General features: G+C 37.5%; 1 long non-coding RNA gene across 1 annotated transcript; it reads right to left on the bottom strand.

The window, feature by feature from the left end:
- Positions 1 to 333: 333 nt before the first annotated feature.
- On the bottom strand, positions 334 to 16,478 carry LOC112986473 (uncharacterized). Its single transcript, XR_003260028.2, has 5 exons — positions 16,291 to 16,478; positions 14,282 to 14,336; positions 13,250 to 13,438; positions 12,337 to 12,595; positions 334 to 1,661 (listed from the first exon to the last, which is right to left on the bottom strand). It is a non-coding gene; the product is annotated as an uncharacterized LOC112986473 (long non-coding RNA).
- Between the last annotated feature and the right edge of the window lie 274 nt (positions 16,479 to 16,752).

The raw sequence follows: 16,752 nt of genomic DNA on the forward strand, positions 1-16,752 counted from the left end.
GATCTCGATGGGCCTGGTTGCTATGGAGGGTAGTGATACTGGTAGGAGAGTAAGATTCAAGAAGGCAACCCTACCTGAATAATAAACTAAGCACTCATTTAACTTTAAGCACTTCTTTATGGCCCTAGAAGTTAATAGCTATACACATTTCGCCAAAGTTAAGCATATGCTTCCCTAAATTAGAAATTAGACTTTGAAACTTCAGTTTTGCTTACATTGTATATGATCTTGTTGGTAGATTCATTTTATGAAGATAAGAAAATAGCAGTATTTCAAAATGATATCTTTTTGCAATTAAACGTTACCCATACAGTATGTTCAGCACATCAGCAATTAACATTTTTCTTCTTAATGTATATTTGACTTTATAACAGCCAATAAATGGAATTAAATATAACATTGTTTCAATTAGATTTTCTAACAGCTTAATTCAAGCAGAACAGCTGAGAGTGAAGAGAAAAAAGCATAACACATCTTATTACAGACTTAATTTTTCTGTTAATTATACAAATGGTTATTGTTTAGACTTAGTTCTTCCTCTGTGCAACATGACAGTTCTTATCATTTCCTAATTTGACTCTCAGTTGCTTGCTGAGTATTACGTAGCATGCTCTTTTAAGCAAGTGGCACCGCCTCTTATGCCTCTATCAACCGTTACCTAATAGAAGATCTGTGGAAAAACACTGGTTTACTTTGTATAGTTTTGACTTTATCATTTGAACACTTTGAACTGCATTGCATTTACTGGGAATTAAGGAAATTAATGCCTTTTTTAATAATAAAAGAACATTCAACTCTCAAACAGTCTTATTCAAAGGCAGTAATGTCAGTCTTCAATACACCTGTAGTTCTGATAATCTTTTTCTCTATATATGCAGTGAGAAGTTTTTAAAGCCCAAATTCAACCCTAACCCCTTGCTTAGGCCCATCGGATAGATCAGAATTTATCCCTGCAGGAGTCATGCAAGTCAGACCTGGATATTAATAGGGAACAAGACTTGATATTATCCCTGACTACAACTTATCCAAGTTTGTTTTCTTTTCCTGTCTCTATCATAACAGTTGTGCTATCTCATATTAATATTAGATATGTATTGTTATTCTAATAACTAATTATAGGACTCATAATGCTAATGATGGCAATTTAGTTTGTAATCCCATCTGTTCACTTTACCAGAGTTGTTTATTTTCTTTCCTGCTTTCAAAATACTCTTGATCTGTAATTAATCATGCATTTTGACTTTTTTTTAATTAGAGATTTGCAGGTTTTTTGAACATAAAATATCAGCAGAAATAAACAGGAACTGCCCTGGCACTGCAAAGAGAAAAATGCTGGATTTCTATGCTCTCAGTCAACAAGTAATTGAAAAAAAATATATCCCTATAAATGACCATTGGAACAGTTGAGCAACTTCTGTCAAAAGGAATAAATTGATACTTCACCATTATAAAGTATTCCTGGAGAAGCCTGAGAAAATGTTTCTGCTCGTTCTCAATGTGGATGACGAAAACGTTCCTGCCCTTTCCCCAGGTAGCCTGTGCACACATTGGATGCTGCATTTTCATTTCGGCAAAATTGGCATTCGTACTTCTTTACGCTGGCTGACGACCTGGCCCATTCCTGTGGCCAATGGCCCTTTGCAAAAGCGCAGAGAGGGGATCTAGGAAAAGCAAAATGTGGCGTATTGAAAACTGCTGCAACATACTGTACGTGATAAATAAAGTGTTTGCGTGTTTTCTTGTCTATAGCGTTCTCCATAATTCTCTGACTTTTTCTAATTTAAGTCTCGCTCTAGTATGACTCACATTATGATAATCAAGAAGTATTTGCTTATGTGAATTTATTTCCTAGTCTACTGGAAACCTATCTGCATGATTGCTTAGGGGACAGTAGGATACAGCTATGAAACGCTGAAGACAATATTGATATAGAAATGATTACGCTCATTACAAAAGACACTTAGAATTACAAAAGACACTTAGAGCCTAGCAGTCCCTCTCTTTCCTTCCTATTCATCAGTAGAGGTCGTATATTGAGGAAGAGAATAACAACAGCATGAAGCACTTCTCAAGAAAATGAAGTTGCACAAAAGTGCGGAATGGAAAGGGCAGCTGAAGAACTTCCCCATGTCCCACCTGAGCGAACCGCCTGTTCTGCTCGTTTCCCTGGGAACGTGCAGCCACACTCCCAGAACCTTATGATGAAAATTCAGCCTTTAATTCAGCACTGTTTTACACAGTTTACTCTGAATATTAGTCTTGAAATGAATTTCTGAATAATTGCAATCCTTATTTTTATATTATTGACATGAAATCCTAATATTTGTAAGACTTTAAAAAAATCTTTTTTTTCACACACATAATTAGTCAAGCATAGAAAAAAATATTATTGCTTCTCTGTATTGGTAATTCTTGCTTCTCCAGTTAACACAAAGTACATTTTCTCAGGAATGGGGGAAGAAAAAGACAATATAAAATAGGACAGACTGAAATCTTGGTATAAGACATTCATGACATGGCTGCACTGGAGTCCAGTTTTCAGGCCTTATAATTAACAGTCTCCTTTAAAGATTGGTGCAAATTCTGTTGTGAATATCTTTGAAACCCTCCCCCTTTCAATAGGAATCTTCAAAGTGAAAAATATCTTTTTTGGTGATATATTTCTTGGATTTGATTTGATCTTCCAGAATGCAAAGGTGGCTAAAACACTTAGCTGTATCAGAGAAAATTTCCATTGATCTCCCAGAAAAACTAGTTTATTCTATCTGGATGTATTTTAGTATCCTATATATGTATTGAAATAAAAAGTAATGAAAACATTTATTCTCTCTTGCTTTATGCATTTAATTTGGGTATCATTTCTAATAATATAATATAGTCTAGTGATCTTTTTTTAATGCCCTTTTTGCTCTTTAGTATATGTTTTTCCCCAGTTCTCAATAAAAGACTATTTAAGCATCATTAAGCTTAGTTCTGGTCCCATTTAAAAAAATGGAGCAGGATCTGGTTTGGGGCTTGTTTTTTTTCCTATGTAATCTGTTCCCATTCGCAAAAGTTTCTACAATTTTTATAAACTGATTTGTGACATTCTTTGCTTTCTAAGGTGTGCAGCTATTTCTGTTAAGACTGAGAATTCCACCCAAAGGGGAAATAAAAATCTCAAATTATATTTTTGTTCTGTTGAATTTTAAATGTACCAGTGTTTAGTGGTTAATGGAAATTCACCATCTGCAAAAGAGGATGAGAGGGTTTTTTCCTAGCCTCTTTATGCAGCATCCACGGTGTTACGTTATTCTTCTAAGTTTGAGTTTTGTGTCTGTGCTTTTATAGTTGCTTTCTTGAGAGCCGAATGTGCACTGCTGATCCTAATACAAAAAAAGTGGATTCTTTGGGGGTTTTTTTAAATTAAAAAACCTGGCTATATACCTTTCCTTCAGTTTTTTAGCCATACTATGATCAGAAATATTTTCTTGTATTGGAGAATTGGATTGAGACCACCTACATTCCTGTGTCCCAGCACAGGATCAAAGCAATAGGTTTGCAGTTTGCTACAGATCTTTTATCCATGGTGCAATGTGAAACAACAATCAATCTTATTTGTTTTCAGCTAACACATACATAAAGAGACCAAGCCGTTGTAATTACATGCATGTAACTCAAACTGAATTCATTTGGAGTTGTGTCTGCACAAGTGAAGCACATTTGTACCTGTGATATTCACAGCTAATGCCCAGCCCTGTACACTGCTATTTGCTGCGAGACGTTAAACACCTTTATGACAGATCTTTTTATTTTATAAGCATTCTTCAGTACCAAATATAATATAACCCAAGTTGCTGAACTAACAGCGGTGAAGGAAGCATGTTTTATTTATTTAGCTGTCTTGGCTACAAACAGCTTTCTGCAAGCCTCATCTATTGTTTGGTCCTACCCCTCCAACTGTCTGTGTTGCTAATCAGGATTTCCAAATGCTAAGTGCTAACGCATGAAGCTTAGAGTTGAGAAATTCAGACTGTCATCACCAAGGGATTAAACAGAGATTTATTCAGGTAACTCAGAACAAATATTGCTCCATGAGATTTAAAGCAAGTCATGCATCCAAATTATCAAACTTTCCCTGCATAACAAAACCACCTTCATGTATAATGCCATACTAACTGCCCTTTTGGCCAAAGGACTTTGGTATATAACATCTTTTTTTTTTTCCCCAAATCTTTTAAAAACCTTATGCATTGAAATGATTCTACTGACAAATTAAAAATATTCTTTTAGTAAATTATCTAAATCAGCAATGATCATAGGGAGACCCATCTTTCCAAGGTATCTTCGTAGTGCTCAGCCCTTGAAAGGGTTTTTGGCTCTCCTGGGCCATGTAAGTACCACATCGCTACTCAGACCTAACCCTCACATCGCCTTTGGCTATGGCCATCTCAGATGATCCGTGGATGACGGGACACCTGAGAAGTAAGAGTGAGGGGAAGAATATTTCCTTAGCAATAAATTCATGATCTCTGTAAGTACCACTGGCCAACTGTGTGTGACAACTACCCCAGCATGTGTGACAACTGAAAAGAGTGAACGGCCGAGTGGGCATCAGAACTACCTGAGCAGATCTAAGGGCACATAGGCATCAAAAACAATCACTTCTGGCTTTCAATAAAAAAAGAAGTACACAGCACCGCACTGCTGACAGATAAGCTGTCCATATTGCATCCCGTACAGCCTGTCCTCGCCTGAGTGACTTTCCTAATTTTGAAGTCCCAGAGAAGAGGTCAGTGAACACTTAAATTGCAAGTAAGAGATGATCGACATTTGGCACAATTTATAACTAAGGTAACTAGTTCAGAAATACACAGCCCATTTAATTTTAAAAAGAGGGTCTGTTTTAATTATTTATGCTGTATAAATTATGAGGTTCCAACAGTCTGTGAAGTCACTGAAACATTATGATAATAAATCTTTGCAAGAGACAGCTCTGTGGAGAAAGACCTGGGGGTCCTGGTGGACAACAAGTTGACCACGAGCCAACAGTTCCCTTGTGGCCAAGAAGGCCAATGGTATCCCGGGCTGTGTTAGGCAGCGCATTGCCGGCAGGTCGAGGGAGGTGATCCTGCCCCCTGCTCAGCCCTGGTGAGGCCACATCTGGAGTGCTGTGTCCAGTGCTGGGCTCCCCAGTGCAAGAGAGACATGGAGCTACTGGAGCGAGTCCAGCGAAGGGCAATGAAGATGATGAAGGGACTGGAGCATCTCTCATGGGAGGAGAGGCTGTGAGAGCTGGGCCTGTTCAGCCTGGAGAAGAGAAGGCTGAGGGGCATCTTATCAATGTGCATAAGTATCTGAAGGGAGGGTGCAGGGAAGATGGGGCCAGACTCTTCAGTGGTGCCCAGCGATAGAACAAGAGGCGGCAGGCACAAACTGAAACACAGGAAGGTCCATCTGAACATGAGGAAAAACTTCTTTACCGTGAGAGTGACTGAGCGCTGGCACAGGTTGCCCAGAGAGGCTGTGCAGCCTCCTTCCTTGGAGATATTCAAAAGCCATCTGGACACAACCCTGGGCAACGCGCTCTAGGTGACCCTGCTTGAGCAGGGGGGTTGGACTAGATGATCTCCAGAGGTCCCTTCCAACCTCAACCCTTCTGTGATTTTGTGTGACGGAAGGGAGGTGAAGGGAGAGCCTCTTTTGTGCAAGTTACAAAGTGTGAGGATTAGCAAAATGTGGATTAGTAAAGGTCTGCTGCATTCAATACAGAATTTAGGGTGAATTATTTACTGTTAGTATTACTAGCTCTCAGCTTATTAAAATTAACTGTAGGGATTGGTAAAATAATAGAAAATGCATTTGATGAAAGAAATGATAACTTTTTTTCTAAGTTACTTAAGGTTATTTAACAAATTCTGTTTACTATTATCTATTAACGAAGAACAGGAAATATTCAATAGCTAGGTTGTGTTCAAACCTCGAAGAAGCATTTGAAGTGCTTGGATTGTATTTTGAGTTTTATCATTATCATTTTTTTATGTCTCTATTTAGATCTGTTTGAAATAAAATTCATACAATAGAGGGTCTGGGAGAGAAGAAATCCTTTTCACCTCCCTGGGCTTTGGAGCTGAGCACTCGGTGCTTTGCTGACTATGTAAGTTAATGCCAAAATAAACCAGAGTGTTCTACTGACAATGCAAAATTAGGGTGGAGTCTGACAGCTAAGTCCATATCTGCTCTCAGTGGTGGTCAGAGAAAGTCCAGACAAGCCCTCCTGGAGCTGAACATACAGTGGAGGCTGTGAGATCCTTTGCTGACATCCTTCAACCCTCCTACCCTTTTGTTTTTTTGGCTAGCTAGCTCCTAATACTTTCCTCTTCTCCCCCAAACTCACCTTTTCTTTGCACACAAACAATTACAGTTACGTTGAGGCCAGGATTACAGATTGTGTTTTGAACAACCCATGTCTCTTACTGCAACCAAACAGGAGGGCTAGATGTCCCAGAAAATGCAAGGCCTGGACAAGGTACAAGTTTAGCCTCAAATGTTAGGAAAAGCACGACCAGAGTCCTTCACAACTACCAAGGAGTGACTGTATGTCCCTGTATGTGACATGGCATAGTAAAGGGAAAAACTTAAGGGAAATAGGAAGTAATTACTGTGTTTTACAGGAGGCAGAGAAATCTAACAGCAGAGATGACTAACTGATTGGTACTGTTACGCCTAAATCTTAGACTCCTTCAGCAGAATTCCTGAGCCAATCCTTTTTTCATATTTCACAGCTCTTATTCCACGTTTTGATACCTTCATCCTTTATTGCTTCCATTTGATTTTACAGTAATCACTCCTGAAGTTTATGCCCCCATTAGTTTTTTTGTAATATCCATCAGCAATACAGAAATTTCAGACATCCCAAATGTCAGCTCCCTCCTGTTTTTCATTTTGACATGGTTTATAGCAAATGTCACTACCGGATTGCATTTAAGCTTCTCGTGACAGCATGTCATTGTTCAATTAAGTTTTTAGACACCTCTTCTAATTGTAAATATTTCAGCCCTTCATATTCTTATGATTGCTGCTGCTCCCTTTCCCAGTTGTTTAAAAGTCATTAAAATCTCTCCCCTTACCCAGAAATGTAACAATTTGATAGACTTTATTTTCTAAATGTGACATGAGAATTGTTCTCACAAAATCTTTAGGTTGACAACCCTATACAATGAAAACCTTTATCATGAACATGAAGTACAGGGTAATTTGCAGATTGCCTGACTATTGATTAAGTTTCTTGATATTTCCCCACAAAATGCTGCTTCGGGAAAATTCCTAAATGCATAAGGGGGCATTTCAAACACTATCATATTGCGTCCAATTGTGCGTCCAATTGGCGTCCAATAAGTGCACCCTCCCAATTGCATTTTTTTTAATAAATGTCAATTTTTAACCATTAGTAAATGGTCAGATAAATGAAACAGATGCAGACTCCTAAATCTGTTTGAATTATCTTCCTGAATAAGAGTTAACAGATCATTTTTCAACATATCTGTAAAAGAAAGATGGATTTGTTTTTTATCAAAAGGCCATCTTGCCTGGTTTTGGGTTTTTGTTCTTTTTTAAGAAAAAGCTCTGATTTCCACAGAGTCTTTCTCGGACTGCAGCAGAAAAAAACACTTCAGAATCCTACTTCTCTTTATGAGTGAAGTTTCACAGAATGACTGCCTTTGAATTGCAATGATTACAAATCAGCTAGGAAACAAAATAAACCCTTTTAACTTGAATCACCTGAAGTTAAGAGTTTCTGGATGTCCTTGAAAGGTCCTTGACTTTGGAACACATTCTCTATAGTGTTTAGGCAGGACACAGATATACTGTTTTGGGGAGAATGATGAAAATGTTTATCTTCTCTTCTAAGTTTACGCTGGATGAATTGGAGCAGTCAGACCCTTCCTGAACTGAAATTTCCTTGAATGAGAGAAATAAAACTACCTGTATTTTAGAAATGTAGAATGATCTAATTAGAGATGTATATTTTTCATAGGCATGATGGAAATTGTTTTCAAACAATTAGAAAAAAAATTTTTTTTTCTCCCAAGCCAGAACTCCACCTAAGGATAGCCAGGGAGGCAGGATGTGACCCTGAGGAACTGGTATGAATCTCAGGTCTCCAGGTAGGACAGCTTGGCCTGTAAGCATAAGCAGCATGAATTCACTTTTTACAGTGGATCTGAAATACTCAGCAGTTTGCTCTTCCTCACTGTGTCACAAGTGAGATAAAACTTGTAGGGTCTCCCTAGTCCCAGCGGTAGCACTTTACAAGATTAGGCTATCTTTCTACGCAGTGTGAAAATACCTTTTTGTGATACATAATTTATTTTACAGAAAAAAACTGTTCAGCGCCTCCATGAGAAATAGGAATTAATGCTCCGGAGGAGCAAGTTTAGGTAACGTGCATCTTCCAGGCCTCTTACAGAAATACGGAGCATTTTCATGAGGGTTTTCGAGGCAGCATAAATGAAGAGGTGCAATGAAGCTGTTATCAAACAGATCAGCCCTCTCATTTACCTGATGAAACCAAACGCAAAGTTCATAGAGGCGCTCTGAGACAGTTAATGACATTGCTGCGATGTACTCATCAGCCAGCACGTTAAAATCGAATCATCGCTTAGCATACAACACACACGCTAAGGATTTAATGAAATATTTCTCTGTTACCCAGTATGATCTTTGATTGAATGACACCATTACCAATGCTTTCCGAAAATTAGATCAAAGGAAAAAAAATCACTGCCAATAAGATCTCCAGTGACGGGCTGGAAGCAAAAAGCAGTGCCTAGCAATCATTTTTTCCCAACTGGAGAAGGTGCCATCTGCACGGAGGGACACATCTGCTTGACAGCCCACAGCACTGCGCAGCAGGGAGAAGTCATCATTACTGAATCCAGCTGATTCCAAGAGGAAGGAAAAAATCAGATTTCTTTATATTTATCATTAATTGTTTCTGTGTGGAAGAAAAGCCTTTTGAAAGTGAAAGTACAGTCATTAGCAAAACAACCCTTATTCCTATCTTCTAAGATGGACAGATTTTCTTCTAAAGTCGCTTTACCTCTCTCTTTACCTTTATTCCAAAACAGTTGTTTCTTTTATTTTGGTGCCTGTGTAGCATAGGAAGCTGCCTAAACTCCTTTGACTTTGTTATGTTTCATAACTTACTAGGCAGAGCATTTTATTCAAAATAAAAAAATCGAATAATGTGTTTGATTTCCAAATGCACTCCATTGGTTCAACAGCAGCAACAATATTTAGCTTTGATTTTTTGGGGGGGATTTTAATTGCCTGACAATACAGTGCAGACAGAGGTGCCTCCAGTGCAGAACACATCCTTGCAAAGCTGGAGCACCACCTATTCAGGATGCTACAAATCGGAGGTGGGACAGCATCCTGCATTTGTCCTAGGGCTGGACCACTGACCTTATTTCCTACATTGCATTAGTATTACGAGCAGGTAGCCAACTGTATGCTGGATCCGTTCCCCATTTCAATCAAGTATCTTGTGAGATATCAAGTATTGAGCACTTGAGAAAGAGCTTTACACTTGAAAACAAATATTCAAGAACTGTGATGGGAAAAACCCGCTTCAAACAATATTGCAAACTTATTTAAATAACACTTTTTCAGAAGCTGCTATGTTAAGTGAAGAATGATTTAGCTGAATTTCTGGAGATTTGGAAGTATTTCCTACTACTAATGGAACGGATGAGGAGGTAAGTTAAATCTGCACAGATGGCTGTGCAGAATACGTGTTCCAGATATTTATTCTCATCCCTTTTCATACTCTCCTTTTGCTGTTCTCTTTCTCTTCCTAATTGTATTCATGTCCTTTCATCGTGTCTGTAACGGACACATTTTATTTCTTTAAAAGTATAATCTATTTGCATATTGTGAAGTCCAAATCTTTCTTTTAATGTTTGTTAGTCTGAGTTTTTCTCATCTGGCACAAACCATTACACCTTGAGAGATTTTGCTGTCTCTGAGCTCCTTTTGATTTGAGATCCTGTCTCCTCTTTCTCCTTTTTCTGCGTGTGGTTCTGGGTGCCCCTCCCTTCACATCGTATTGGCGTCAGATTAGCAAACGAAGTGCTCCTGTGTGGTGGAAAGAGTCTGACTTGCACTACTGAATTTTAAATGATAAGACTATTGCTGTGGCAATTTTCAAGGATTTTCAAGATAGGTAAATTACATGCCCAACTCCCATCAACTTTCATAGGATCCTTCATTACCTTTGAAAAAATTGTGAGTGCATTATATTTTTTACTTACATTTAAAACTTGCGTTACTATTATAATAACTATTTAACACCATGAAGGAAAGAGTGATAAGCAAATGTTTGTCTGAAGAAAGGTGCGTGAGCAAGGGCATCACAGGCCAGAGGACAAACGTGTTGCTGTCTGAGACAGAACAGAAGAATAAAAGAAGATTAAAGACATCAGCAGCTAAAACTCTCAGCACAGCAGAGATTATTACAGAAAGAAATCTGGAAAGGGAATATGCACTCATCTGAACACAGACTTTGTGGAAAAAAATCTAACAAAAAATACAACAAAAATCAATAGTTCTAAAAAGCCCTACAAGAAGCTGAAATCTATTATTTTCAAATTTAAAGATGCAAGGTCCCAACAGTAAGGCTTCTTAAATACTAATTTGTTTAGGGACGTTAAAGATTACTTGAATTCTTTAAGTCAATGGTAGGTACTTTGATGAAAGATAAGGTACAGCTCAACAGCATGATGGACATGGTGCCACAACCAGTGAAATCTTTTGGCTGTGCTATTTAGAGGTCAGACCACAAAGTCATAAAAGTCCCTATAGTCACAAAATAATTTAATTCAATTATTATAAAACTGTATGTATTTACAAAAAAATTCCTTTACAAAAATGGAATATGAGGGAGGAATAGAGATCTGCTCTGACTAGTTCTACACAACTGTTCCAAGCCAATTAAGCAGATCTAAACAAACAGGAGAAATGCTCTGCACTTTCCTCGTATTTACCATGTTCCTAAAGACAAGACAGAGGAAGAAATAAATAAGGTGACAGCTTGGAGGGCAGGATCTTTGGAGAAGATGGTATTGTCATTGGGAAAATAAATGCTGAAGGATGACAAGCAGGATGAGAATTAGCAAAACAGTTGTTGACATTTGTTAGAAGGAAAAAAAGTTCCCAGCAGCTGGGAATAACACAATAGCTCTTCAATATCTGTTGGAACACCATGGAAACTGAAGATCTATCAACCTCCATTGGCAAAGGAGGGGGGATTTTTTTTTTTAATAAATTTTTAATTGGCTGCTTTAAAGAAAGAATATAACAAAGTTCAAGTTTCACCCAGCTCCATTATATCATTTGTTGTTACTTAAAACTGTGTCTAACAGCACAAAAAAGGAAGACCACATGCTCCAAGCAGCTCCAGCAGGAAATTTTCTAGACTATAAAGGCAGTAAGAGCGCTAAAAAAAAAGCATGCAAGTGTCCAGGAGGGAAAAAATGATGGCCCTGCCTGAGGCAAAATAAGCCTGGAATTTGTCATAGATTCAGGTGTGATTTCTGGCAAGTCACTGGTCTAAAAATTTATAGAAAAAATGAGTATTTTATTTCTTTTAAATTGAGTCCTTAATCCTTCCATGGGCCTCATACGTTCTAATTCCTACAAAAAGGGCCTAGCAAGTATAAAATTACATATTCTTGTAAGCACTTAGAGCTGTTTAGAGAAAAAGTTTATGTTTAGGTATAAAAGAAAAAAGTTCAGAAATATATACTGATTTAATTTAAAGCAAAATAAGAGAACTTTGGAGGCTGCATTTCTTTCCATTCATGGGGGATTCATTGAGATTTATGTTAGGCATCATAAAAGCTGAAACAATAGTTCCATCTTTTCAACAATCAGAAAGCTGCAGCGAATTTTCAATTTGGGATTTCTTTTAACTACCTAAAGTCTCACAATGGAAATTAAGCCCAGTCAACCAGGTAACATATTGCATAGGTCACTACTTCTGCATTTGTTTTAGTATTTTAGTTGAATTTACCTCCTGACCAGCTTTAATTTGCAAATATAAATGTTTATGACTACAAACCGCACAGACAAATTACTTTTGCGTGTACAGAGTTGGAAATTCATGCCTCAGATTCATTTCTGCAAGTACTCGTCTATGCATATCAAATGGTTGCATATGAAATTCTGTTAGCGAAGGCCTTGCATATGTGTATTTTGTGAATACCTATTGGCACAGCAGGATAAATATTTGGCCTTTAATATACCAAAAATCTATCACAGTAACAAATGTTACTTACTATCTCTTGTTATTACCTCTTAATACTTCCAGAGTTCAAGGAAAAATCATTTATGGTTCTCGTCATCTTCTCTTTCCTAAGAAGCCGGTATTAGTGTTGCCTATAGATTATTGTCTTCCTGTTTTCATTAATTGCTTTTTGGGCTCAATTTTGAGAGAGGGAGGAGAAGCTGCTGATTTTTGGCCTTTCTTCTTCAGGTCTATACCTTCCAGCTCTTCAATACAAACATGTCGGTCAGATATTAAGGACGTATTTTTATGAAGGTTTTTTTTTCCCTGGGTGAAAAGAAGAATGACAGATGTGGGTAAGTGATGTCGGGAAGCAGGCAAATTCCAGCAGATTCGTTAAGGGCAGCGGTGTTCAAGCTCCTCGTGCTGGTGGGCCCGTCAGCACCACGGGATAGCTTGTGGGCAGTATGAGTGGTCCCAGGCAAACATATGAAAACCAAATGGAAGTCCTAAACATTTGTTTCCAACATCATTTAGCTGAATATAAAATCTCATGAAATTACAACCTGCTGGAACTTAATTTTGACATCGCCAGAAAGCACAGACAGCATTCAGCTGAAATAAAACCCAATACACATGAACTTTACTTCTCTGGGAAAAAAAATACATTTGGAAAAAAAGCTCTATATATTAGATATGGTTGCTTTTTTATGGGTAATAGTAACATAGTATACAATAAAAATCTTTGCTTTGTTTGATGATATTACTAGAGCACCCATGTGTAAGCAGACTCCAATCCATTACGTTATACATTTATCTAACTTATTAGACTCCTGTGGTCTTTATTCTTTAAAGGCCTTCCGATTTTATGGCAGTTTGGCAATCATTACTCAATCTGTGTGGAATTGTGTATTTCTACGAATTAAACTGAGAAGCAATTTTCTAATTAGCATTACAATTGTTAACGAAATGAAACATTACCTGAGTTGCAGTGAGCGCAGACATAACACCATCACGCATTCTAGTCAGACGTGTATTTTAAATATATACTTCCTATTTTCTGAAATTCCCACTTCCAGTGGTCTCCAGAGTTTAGCAAGATCATAAAACTGGAGCAGCATTTCATGGAGTTCCTTTTAGTTAATATCACAGTATTAAATATGGTCTTTCCTGCAAGGGAAAGAAAATGATTGTTCTCTCTCATAAGCTGACTGTGTAAAATGTACTTCAATAAAATCCAAGAAATTAATATTCAATGATTTACAGTAAATCTCCTGAGCACAGGAGGTTTGCTCTAGATGGGAAAAGCAAACACTTATAGGGTACATTATTATGATGGCTTATGCTAATTAAATTGAAGCAGAAATGCTTAATTTATGCTTTACCATCAAGTGCAAAGGGGAAAATTCTTTCTTGGTTCAAGCTTTATCTTGTTAAGAGGATTTACCTCCTTATTTCATATAATAAAGAGCTATTTTTGAGACTATACTGAGAAAGCAGAGACTTGCAGAGCTTTTCTGCTAGTTGCCATGACACTTTGGATCTCAACCTACAGTTCAATACAGTGGCTGCAATTAGGTTAATTAGAACATTATCTCAAAGTACACAGCTATTGTACAAAAGAAAAAACATTCTCACTGAATATGCTACTTGCTCACCAATAAGGGATTTTTTTAAAAATTATATTTTCTAATTACAATGAATAATTTATTTCTCTTGGGGATGCTTGACATTTAAATATTGTAATTCAAAAAATAAATATAAGATCCATGCAATAATTTCTTAGGACCTTTGAAATTCTTTTGCCCTTTTAGCTACTTTTGTCTATAAAATAATGAGAGAAAAAAATCCCTATAATAAAGGATGTTGATATTTTATCTCATTAGTTATTTCTGAATTCAAAGGCCCTAACGAAAAATCATACATATATGTAACTCTTAATCTTGTTAAAGAAAAGGTTTTTTATAGTATACCCCACTTCTGTCTTTAAAAGGCATCTAAGCTTTTATTTACCTATCACAGCATCTAGGAGCTCTTCTTTAGGGACCGGAATCAGCTGCGTCAGGTGCTGTACAAACACAGAAGAAACCAAGCCTTCAGTCTACATACAAAGTAACGGGAGGGTATAGACAGATGAAGAAATACAGGAAATAAGGAATGAAAACGGTTAGCATGATGAGCTGGGGTCTCAGTCCACCGGTGGCCAACGTGTCTTCAAGTGTTTTTATAGCCATTATGAAAAGGAAAGCTTTGAAGGAGAGAAGTGCAATATTTTACATGTCCTCAGAAAGCTCTACTCAAGCAGGGAAGGAAACGTTAAGGTAGCAGGAGGCTATGGATGAAGTGCTGGCTCCACTGAAATCCATAGCAGTTTTGTAATGGATGTCAAGAGATGCAGATCCAGTTTTTAAGAGTGCACTGTGTAAATTGTTGATCTTAAACTGTTGACCTTGCATGGGAAACATTCAACGACCTGAAATTATTTTGTCAGGAGGTACCTGAGCGACACAGCTGGCACTGAAACTGTATGCGTTACAGAAAGGGTAACACTATGCTACATGATTTGACAAGCTAAGATTTCAGACAGTCCTAAAGAACAGATTGGACCATCAGTGTATTCTGTAATCTTTAAAATATGTTCAACGACACTGCCCGTTTCCTGCAGAAGCGGTATACTCTGTATAAACCTGCCGTGGGCAATGACTTAGCAGCATACATCTCATGAATGTCATAGCTGTCGTTGTGAAATATCAAATGCCAAGATTTTCATAATTTATTTCCGCATATTTGACAGGCAGGGACTTTTTGAGGACAGAATTCTAAATTTAAACATTTGTTTCTGCCTTTTTGTGTCTCAAATTGGTTCCCATTCCTCACCCCATTTATCAATCACTTTCACTAATCGTTACTGCCTATATTTATCTTCCATGATCACTAACCCTCTTTTCTCCTCATCCTGAAGAAAGGAAAGTCGCTGTCAGACGTTATGCAAACTAATGAGCATATCTGAAGTGAAAAGATGGGATGCCAACTCATACAAAATGATCACAAATCTCTCTTAACTTCAAGAGAGTCGTGTTTTCTCTTGTGAGCAATGCTATTGGCCAGATCCTCAGCTAAGCACATCGGTATAGCCATATTACTTTTAAGGGAATTTGCTGCTTTTTATTTCCAGGATTTTGCCCCAAATCCAGGGGCACCATTCAGGTTTAGGGAGAATTCTTGATTTTGCTGGGATTTGACTTTTTCACCAGTTCAAATTTTGCAAGTCCATTCTTATTTCTTTTCCTTCCTGATCTGCAAAGGATGATTATTACTATATCTTAATTCTGTGGTTCTGTGAAACAATTGTAAGGCTGCTCACCGGGGGCTTTACGTGTATCTGACACAAGTGAAAACCAATAGTAAATACGAATGGACCTAAAACCAAACCAAACACAAAATTCCCTTCTCTCATACAGACCAAGTGTACCAGTGAGTCCCAGCTCTTCACAAGAGCCCAAAGAAATCATTTTGCACCATGAACAAACCCAAAGACTAACAGAGCAAACCATTTTAGACCACAATGGGAAACAATTTTCCCAAACTGAGGTCTGTCAATTCTTCTTTTAAATATGAGGGAGAGAAAAGCAGGAAGCATTTCAGGTTTGCCTAATATGACTGCATTTAAAAGTGGTCTGCAGTAGTCTTCTACTCCATAACCTCCATGAATCTCCTCTTAAAATGATACCTGATTTAAGCAGTCTGATTTAATTCCTGACTTCTCTGTGCCTGTTTCTTCATTCCACTTTTTTCATCATTCCACCTGTTAAACCATGTTTTTTCCCTATCCTTACAAGCTACGTATTCTTGTGTACCCGGTACACACTTAAAATACATGGTATTCTTTTATGAGTGAATCACAGCAAAAGAAATTAAAGTTAGTATCCTCTTCCTCTTAATCAAGCAGCACAACCATACCCTTAACTGTTTAAGTAACTGGTTGCTTTATTTTGTAAAATTCAAATTTAATTTTAACTCACACAAGATGCGTTATGGGTCTGCCTCTCTCTCCGTCAGTTCACAGAGATGAAATCTGCTCTGGCACATGCTTTCCAGCTCAGTCTTTAGCTCCTCATCCTCTTCGTTCTGCTCAGTTCCCAACTACACGAGTCAAAATGACAACAGTCGCATAAAGTTTGGACTCAAAGTAGCATTTTGTCTTCCAGCTGAAACTCTTTAAAACAAATAAACAGAAATCTTAAATTATGGTTGTCAGTAAGTGCAACTTCCATGTGAGACAAGGATACAATGATAAAATGTTTTAATGTGGATAGATTTACAAAAATCAAAATAAAATGTTAGTTTCCCAGTGTAGCTACCTGTTTGGTTTTTTTTTTTTTCCTGTTTTCATTAAGTTTCAGTAAAATACATCTCTTTTTCTTCCAGGCAAGTATGACTAGTGCCACCAACCTCATTTCACATTACTCTGATGGTAACAGATT

Source organism: Dromaius novaehollandiae, chromosome 9, assembly GCF_036370855.1.
Source record: "Dromaius novaehollandiae isolate bDroNov1 chromosome 9, bDroNov1.hap1, whole genome shotgun sequence".
NCBI lineage: Eukaryota > Metazoa > Chordata > Aves > Casuariiformes > Dromaiidae > Dromaius > Dromaius novaehollandiae.